Genomic DNA, 8,697 nt, shown 5'->3' on the forward strand with positions numbered 1-8,697 from the left:
TGTGTTTATGGGGAGGGGACCGGGGAACCGCTGTCCCTCCAAAGAAAGGTTTATTTTGCTGATGTAATTGGCCTACATTTTGCACTCCAACAGATTGCAGGCTCCTGTTGAATCTGGAGAACTCATTGTAAGTACTGCCAGCTCCTAGACCACATGAATTGTGAGTTAGGATTTTCAAAATCAAAGTGTTCAGGGAAAAAATTATCCCCTTTGATACCACAGAAGGCCTAAAAATGTCTTCAAAACTGAAATTTTGCTTCCACCCTGGGTACTAGTTGGCTATTCAGCCTATGGCTGAAAACCCGTCCCAGTGCGCTATTTTATAAGACATCAGCAATAGACTTGGAAGATAGATGCAGTGAAATTTACTGGGATAGTTGCCTGGATATCGTTCAAACCCCAAAATGACAATGAAATCAACTGTGTCCCATATTACTCAATTTGTCTTGTCTAAAACAGTGTAAGACGCTAAACATCTGATCAGATCAGAAGAAGAATTAATTCTCACATATATAATGATTAACAGCAAAATCTACAGGTTTCAAGATACTTCCAGTCAAAATGATGTTGTAGCAAAGTATTAAAATAATCCAGCTGCAAATCAGCATAATTATAATCTTTGTTTAATTGATCATATTAAAACAGGCCATGGGTGAAAGTATACTCCTCAGTTCTATGCAAAATCTGTCTTTGGCTAAATAAAACTGTATATTGCTGATTGTATCTACTACGTCTTACATTGGGTTTGTCTCCTGGATTGAAATTAAACAATTTTTCACTTTGTCATAAATTTTAAAATAATACTAAGAGGTACAATTTTCAAAGGCGCTCCAGATAGTTAGGTGTGTTAATCTCATTGAAATTCAATGGGAGCTGAGCATTTAACCACACTGGGGTCCTTCTGAACATCCTAGCCAATAACATTGTTATTAGCATTTACATTTATTCCTAAACATTTTACAAACTACATCCCGGACACTGCAAACATTTATACGGTGTGTATAGCTGATAGCAAGATTGCCCATGTGCACAGAGTTACTTATATGCTTAAATGTTTGCAGGGTAGGAGCCTATGTACATGGAATACACAGACATTTTTAAGTCACTTGTATAGTGGAAAGTAGCAACCAACTTTACGGGAAGTTGGAACTAGGGGCTGTTTCTGATAAAGGACAGTGTTTCAGAACTCTACTTTTACTCACAATGCCATAAGGCCTTCGATCTAAGTACCTAAATCCCATTGAAATGGGAGTTAGGTACCTGCAGACCTTGGAAGCTCTGGGCCTTAGCACCCATAAAGAACTGACAGGACCCTGAATTTTAACAACTACTCCAAAAGATTGAGCGTCATAGACCTCTGGCCTTGTCTACATTGAGATTTTAGCCACTGGTGAGACAGCTGCACTGGTGCAAATCTCTCATGTAGACACACTGCCCAAAATGTAAACCATGACATGTACCACTACAGCTTGGATCAGAAAGTTTTGATTCATCATTCACGAGGAGTGTAAAACCTTTAGGACAGTGATCCCCAAACTTGTTACCTCATGCATGCCTCCGCCCTTACCCTTGTCCACGCCTCTGCCATGGAGCCGGGCCGCAGCTCCGGGAAGGGCGCATGTGGATAAGGTAAGGGGGCCAAAGCTGGAGCCAAGGCAGGGGCCAGGGGCTGAGGCCTATAGCCACAGCTGAGTGAGAAGCCCAGGGCGTGGGGCAGGCAGCAGCAGCTGGAAACAGATCCCCAGGAGCAGGACCGGCAGCCAGGACCCCAGGAGCGGGTCCAGCAGCTGGGACCAGGGCCAAGAATGGATCTGGGTGATGCTTCCTCCCCACCCCCTGTGGGGGCTGGTCCGGGCCCCAGTCACACCCTGCCTGGATGGGGGGGAGGTGCCCCACGGATTGAAGACCTCTGCTTTAGGAACAAGTCATATAGAATTTAACAGGGACGAAACCAACAGACTACTACAGACGTTAAATAGGATTCTATAGAATTTTATCTAAAAATCTACAGAATTTTGCAGAGAACTATCTCCTTTCCTTGAAGTACACTAAGCGTTGTGCAGAATTTAATAAAGAATTATATCCCTGTATCACAGGCTGGCTGGCTGTTTAAGGGAAGATGGATCTCTCCTCACCTGTGCAGCAGTTAATTTCTCTCACCAGGTGAAGAAAATGAATAACATGTGACCCAATCAGGACTCTACCTTTCCCAGTCCAGAGGCTTGGGGAGAAAGGGTGATGGCAGATGGCGCTGAGGAGAACACAAGGCAGGCAGAGGCATGTGGAAGACTCCAGGAAGGAAGGTTTGGGAGTGCCTGCTTGGAAAGGAGCAGCAAGCAACCCAAGGGATGGGCTGAGGGGAGAGATGGAAAAGAGCCTGGGAAGGGCTGAAAGCTGAGCCTGGATGGCTGGCAGAGTGATTAGAGGAGATGTTGGCCTCAGTCTGAGACTGGGTTGAAGACTTTGTATTTTGTTTTGAATGTGGACTAAGGAACTCTATTTCCCTGGAAGGGATGGATTTTTGTTAAGGACTTAGCTGGAGGGCCAAGTCACTGCAGCAGCCAACCCAGGTTTTGGAGTTTATCTGAGGAGCCCTGAGAAAGGGGGGAGGAGGGAGGGGGAGGCAGAACTGAGGCAGGGCTTTTGCAGAGCTGCCCATTTGATGAGGGGTGCTCTGGAAGTGGTGACCGTGTCATATCCTGCTATAGAAAGCTGTAGTCTGGCTTAACAAATTCCAAAGAAAAAAGTTATCAATATCTATTCGATTCCTAGGACTTTTCCTTAACAGTCCACCATGACTAAAAAGTACTGATCCTTGAGTTTACTGGCCTATTAGTCTGCCTTGTGACTTCTTCCATATAGTGCAAGAATGATCAAAAAGTCAAAGGAGCTGCTGCTGTAGGGAAACAGCAAACCATTGCCACAAAAGTCAAAGGTAAAATATGAAGATGAGGGTACTATATTACCTGCAGTTCCTAGATGCCGGCAGTATAAGGGCCATACCTTTAGCTTGTGTACATTAGTGCAGCTCCATTAACTGACCTACAGCTGCTGAGGATCCAGCCCTGAATCTGCAAAGGAATATATCCAGGGAAGCCACACATCAATTATGAAACAAAAGAACATCATCACTGTTGCCACTGTGTGTTCTGCACGTAGACAAGATGCTCTTTACAGTACCTTCAGCTTTTGCCCTTATTTTTAATTATTTTGTGTACCTGGCAGGGGAGTGAGTTTGTTCTTGATTAGATTCAGCATCTCTGTGAAGCAGTCATGATGAAGGCAAATTGTAATAGAGGGGTTGTAAGTTATTTATTTATATACATCAGAACCTTGCTAATTTGCATTAGTGACTGGTGACTTCAGTGCAGGTTACCGCCTTTTGTGAATTAGCAACATGCAAACACCACAGACTGCGAAAAATCAAGATTACATTGTCGAATGTACTTTGTTCATTTCTTCTTATGAGCTATGATATTTTATATTATACTAGTGAATATACTGTACTATAGTCTGTAAAAGTAACAAAACTTGGGCAATAATCCCTCGTGTGCTGTGGTGTCTCTGCTGAGAAGTGAAATGGCTGGGTATTTTATAACTATGGGAATAGGGAGGCTAAGTGAACGAGGGTGAGGTACTACTCAGCATGTTTATAGTTTGTGAACCAAGCAGCGGTCTGTTTGGGGGACGGAGATAGGTAGGGAGAGAATATTTGTCTGAGATGGGTCAATGAATGGAAAAGCTGGAGACCTCCTGGTCTGGCACTGGTTCTGTTTAGTGACACAAAACCAGACAGTGCAAACATGGAACCCCGTGCCCTTGCAAAAAGAAATACTGTCTGTTCACCAGCTAACCACTTGCATGTCATGTGGAGAATATAACTCTCAACCTTCATCTCCAAGAAAAGAAACTAATGGAGCAGCTCCGCTGAATCAGTCTAATGAAGGAATCTCTCAGGACTCAGGCAAGTGTAATCCGCTCCATCTGTAATAGGAAGTGGAGCACATGTACACAAAATAGTACATTATATGTTCTCCACAGTGAAGGCAGTTTGCCTTTCGGTTCAGTTCTGAATATATGAACTTTACAAGAAATCAGTCCATCCATTGCCAATTTGCAGTGACGCTTGGTTGCCCTGGCAGCACTATTGTTAGCTAAGGATTTGATCCTGCGCTCCTTGACGCTAATGGCAAAGCTCCCTGACTTCAATGGTGCAGCACTAGGCACTAACTGCATGCACGCAGCACAGATCTTATTACCTGCAGCCCTCAAAACATTCTATCCAGCGAGCCAAAGAAGCAGCACCTCTAGCATCAGGCATAGCAACACTCACAGGTGTAGTTTGACTTCTATATTTGGGGGGAGGGGGCAGCTCCAGTCAGGCAAATGGGAGGAGCAAATTCCACACTTGCCCGAGACTTGCAGTTTTAGGGGACAATGTCCCCCTACCCTCTCCAAACTATGCCCGTGGCATCACTTACCTCTATCATCTTTCTAGGCCAGGTACTGAATGGCAAAGCAGTCTGACTTACTCTGTTCCTTAATGGGGAGCAGGATGTATGCATAAATACTCCACTTTAATTACATACTAGAATGGCAGATATTAATTTAACACAAATACTTCGTACTTTTTAATCACGGATTCTAAAACCGTTCACAGAGGGGGGTGAGCTTTGTTGTTATGATCATGTAGAGCCCTAAGGTGTGTTCCTTCCTTAGGCATACGAAGATGATGTGACTTGCCAAAGGTCACACCACAAGTCGGTGGCATAGCTGAGAACAAACCCTATGTCTTCAGACTCCCAGACCTCCACTCCCAAGGTTATATCCAACCTATGTCTAAATAACATTTCCAAGATATGGCCCTTCCTGTCCATCCAGACAGCTAAAACTCTCATCTCATCACATCTTGATATACTGCAGCATCCTTTTCTCTAGCATTGACAAATGCAATCTTGTCCCACTCATATCCATTCAGAATGCTGCTGCAAAGATCATTCTCCTAGCCCATTACTTTGACGAAGCCATTCCCCTCTTTGAATCTCTCCACTGGCTCTGGCTTCTCTTCCTCATCAGACATAATACTTCACTCTCAAAGCCATTCTCAGTCTATCTCAACCCTACCTATCCTCTCTCATTCATTATCAAAATGTCGACTCCCACCTCTGATCAGCCAGTGATGCCATCTTCTATCACCCACTCGCTAAATTTTCCAACAAGCATCTTCATGCTTTCTCCCATGCAGCCTCTCACACTTCGGAGGAACTTCCCATGAACATTAAAGTTACCTCATTATCCTCCAACTCCTTCCTTAAAACTCTCCTTTGCCATGATGCCTAAAAAAACTTGACTATAGTTAGGCTGCTAATGCACCAAGACCACTGCGTATAGGCTGAACTATCCTGTTCACCTTTTCCTTTTATTCCCCTATCCATTGTCTTGTCTTATACTTAAAGCACAAGCTCAGCAGGAGAGAAACCATCTTTTTGTTCAGTCTTTGTACAGAGCCTAGCACGATGGGGTCCTGGTCTATGAATAGGGCTCTTAGGCACTATGGAAATACAAATAATAAATAACTATTACAATTTGACCTGCTTGCAACACCACAGCTGAATTGTTGAAAGCAGAGAACAGGTATAGTCCATCCTCCATCTAAGGCTCTCTGTTATAACACTGCCCTTGAGATACGACTCTCTTCTGCATTAAATAACCCTATATTTTATTATTTTTACTGTAACACCACCTCATTAACTAGGATTTCATGTTCACTGGGATTCAGTGGCTGCAGAATTTGTTGTATATTCCATCTTGGCTTCAAAGTCAGGCTGCAGAATCAGCCCTTTTTGTTTGTTTGTTTGTTAGTTTCTAGCTTTATGGTTGCTAAGATTATTGCAGTAGTAATTAAAGGTGCCAATTAACAGTGGGTCCAATCTGTGTTGGCTGTTTGTACAAACATATTGTAAGAGTCCTTGTCCTAAAGAGCTTACAAAATAAAGACAAGACTTATGCAGGATACATCATAGAAGCAAAGGGATCAGAGAGATGGGTAAACATGCCTAGAACAGCTCCTCTGGGTACGTCTTCACTACCCACCGTATCGGTGGGTAGCAATCGATTGCTCTGGGATCGATATATCGCGTGTCATCTAGACGCGATATATCAATCCCCAAAAGCGCTTATATCGATTCCGTAACTCCACCAACCCGAACGGAGTTGCGGAATCGACAGGGGGAGCCGCAGACATCAGTCCCACGCCGTGAGGACGGTGAGTAATTCGATCTTAGATACTTCGACTTCAGCTACGTTATTGACTAATTCCACCTTTTTAGAGAACAAAGGTATCCGTATCTGCCTTTCTAGCTACTCTACAGTGCCTCAACCAGCCCATCTTTAATAACTAACCTGCACTACTTCACCACCTTACCCCTGCTTTCCTGCTCCCCAAATGACCCCTCTCTCCTGAGACTAGATAACTGCAAATGTTGACATTCAGTTCACTGATGAAGTTTTGTGTGAAATGTGAAAGAAAAGTAGCCTTTTCTAGCAATTAGCATTCATTCCATCTTGGCCCCTCCTTTTGGCAGACCTCCATAAGTTAACTGATCTTGGGCAAAATGGCTCTATTTTATGCCTAGTTCAAATGTCACCTATCTCCCAGTATCACCCCTTGCAGTTAACTAAGTCCCGAAAGCCTTTGTGACTGACTGCCAGCAGGCTCATAATAAGTTGGTACGGAGTGAAACAAACGTTAACACAACATGTAGGTCTGTGTCCTAGATCACAAAAACTGATAGGCAAAGTCTCTACAGTACTTAACAATGACAGTTTCCTGAGTCCTAGCTTCATTATGTCCAGTTATGAAGACCGATCACCTCATCCTAAGTAGGTCATGTAAGTCCGAAAAATAAATCACTGTTGATCTGACATTTAGGCTAATGTTGAGGACACTTTGTCCTGAAACGCCTCATGTGAAGTGATTATCTTGATCTCATTCTAGCGATCACACATTTTCTATTCAGTTGATTAAAAAGCCTGGTAGGTCTGCATGCAGTAGAAAGCGGGCCAGATTCTGATCTTAATTACACTGAGTGCATCCAGAGCAACGCCACTGAGACAAAAATACCAGTATTAAAAAGAAAAAAAAAACTTGATTATTTTCCTGAGATTGCCTGAGTAGTTAGAAACCGTTACATATCTTCACCCATGTTTAGCCTAGCTGTAACCTCACACTCTACGCAATCTGTTTACAGACGTTTTTCCGAGGTCCACCAGGTGTGGATGCGGTTACCAACTTTGTGACTGTTTACCTCAGCTTTCTTTCTGCATCACATTGTCACAGACTGTATATAACTTTTTTTAAAAAATCAGATAACAATGGTACTTTGGTCACAGCAAGCTCAGTTTCTGCATACTAGACTCTCACATGCACTGAAGAGGTGGTTCATATACAGTCCTTTAGCAAACCACATACGCATTGGTGCAATCAAATATCTGCCTTATCTCTCACTTCACTGGAGTAAATTATATTGAATGTTTTTTACTCTTTCAAAGCTAATACACAAATGACAGGATGTTGTTGAAGGAAAATATGAGCTTTCATAAGCTATTATTATTAGCACATGCGCACTTCTCTGGTGCTTTGATCTTACAGTAGATGCATGTTTACTTCTGACTCCATGGTGGCTGAACTCAAACCTGATGTCTGCACTGATAGGGATGATGAACAATTAAGGTCAGATTTACTAGCCACAACATCACTGAACCAGAACTCTCAAGTATTTAATACACAGTGGTACACCGTTTGCCAGGCCCTCTCAGAAGCAGCTAGGTGCCGGCTGCAGAACGGAAGGGCGGTAATGTGTATTCAATAAGTGCTCTTTGATATTCAGAATGTAATTTAAAGCACGTTCAGTTTTATTTGCTGCAAAACTGTGCTTCCTCCATTGTTTTCTGTTCAGAAAAACATAACCGATGTTTAAAGTGCCATTCCACACTGACTACGTAAAAACTGTCCACCTCACTCAACAATTCAGAGACACAACAGCTGGCTATAGTGATCAAAAATAATGTTGTTAGTTTAAAAAAACCAACAACAAAAAAACACCTCTGCTAGCAATGCAGAGGCAACTCAGAAAAAGCTGGATTCTGTTCCTTGTGCATCATCAATGGAATTGTTCAAGTTCCAGTCATTCACAGATATGCAAACCCGGCGAAGGTAATGGAATTTTTACAGGGAGACTGAAGGCATAATTTGTCCTGTAGTACTTCTATTTATTGGTGATAATGCACAAGAAGGAAAGAACTTAGCTTGACTCTCAGACCTGAGCCTAAGTTTGCGGGGTGGGCAGTCCAAAAAAAAAAAAAGAAAGAAAAAGGTTCATTTATTGAGCATATGATTATTTATGTGCATTACAGTTGTGCCGCTATAGAGCAGGGTTACATGGTGCTTGACAATCTGCAAGCACATAGCAACAGACAGCCTCAGCCTCGAAGAGAATACAAACTGAATAGACAAAACAGAGCAAGTGTGTTAAACAACTGGAAAGAACAGGAGAAAGAGGAAAAGATGTAGGAACAAGCAATTATATTGACTAGCTTCATGCACCATTAGACAATTTTAGAGTCCACTTTCAGAGAAGAATCGCACTTTAACATATCACTGGGCCAATTATCATGGAAACAAAGTAATCAAGCTCC

The 8,697-nt window shown here is 42.8% G+C and overlaps 1 protein-coding gene across 2 annotated transcripts in view; it reads right to left on the bottom strand.

The window, feature by feature from the left end:
• The window catches only part of TCF7 (transcription factor 7), a 66,472-nt gene that overhangs the window by 56,177 nt on the left and 1,598 nt on the right, over positions 1-8,697 (bottom strand). The gene's annotated exons all lie outside the window — the stretch shown is intronic.

This window comes from Gopherus flavomarginatus, chromosome 7 (assembly GCF_025201925.1).
Source record: "Gopherus flavomarginatus isolate rGopFla2 chromosome 7, rGopFla2.mat.asm, whole genome shotgun sequence".
Classification (NCBI taxonomy): Eukaryota; Metazoa; Chordata; order Testudines; family Testudinidae; genus Gopherus; species Gopherus flavomarginatus.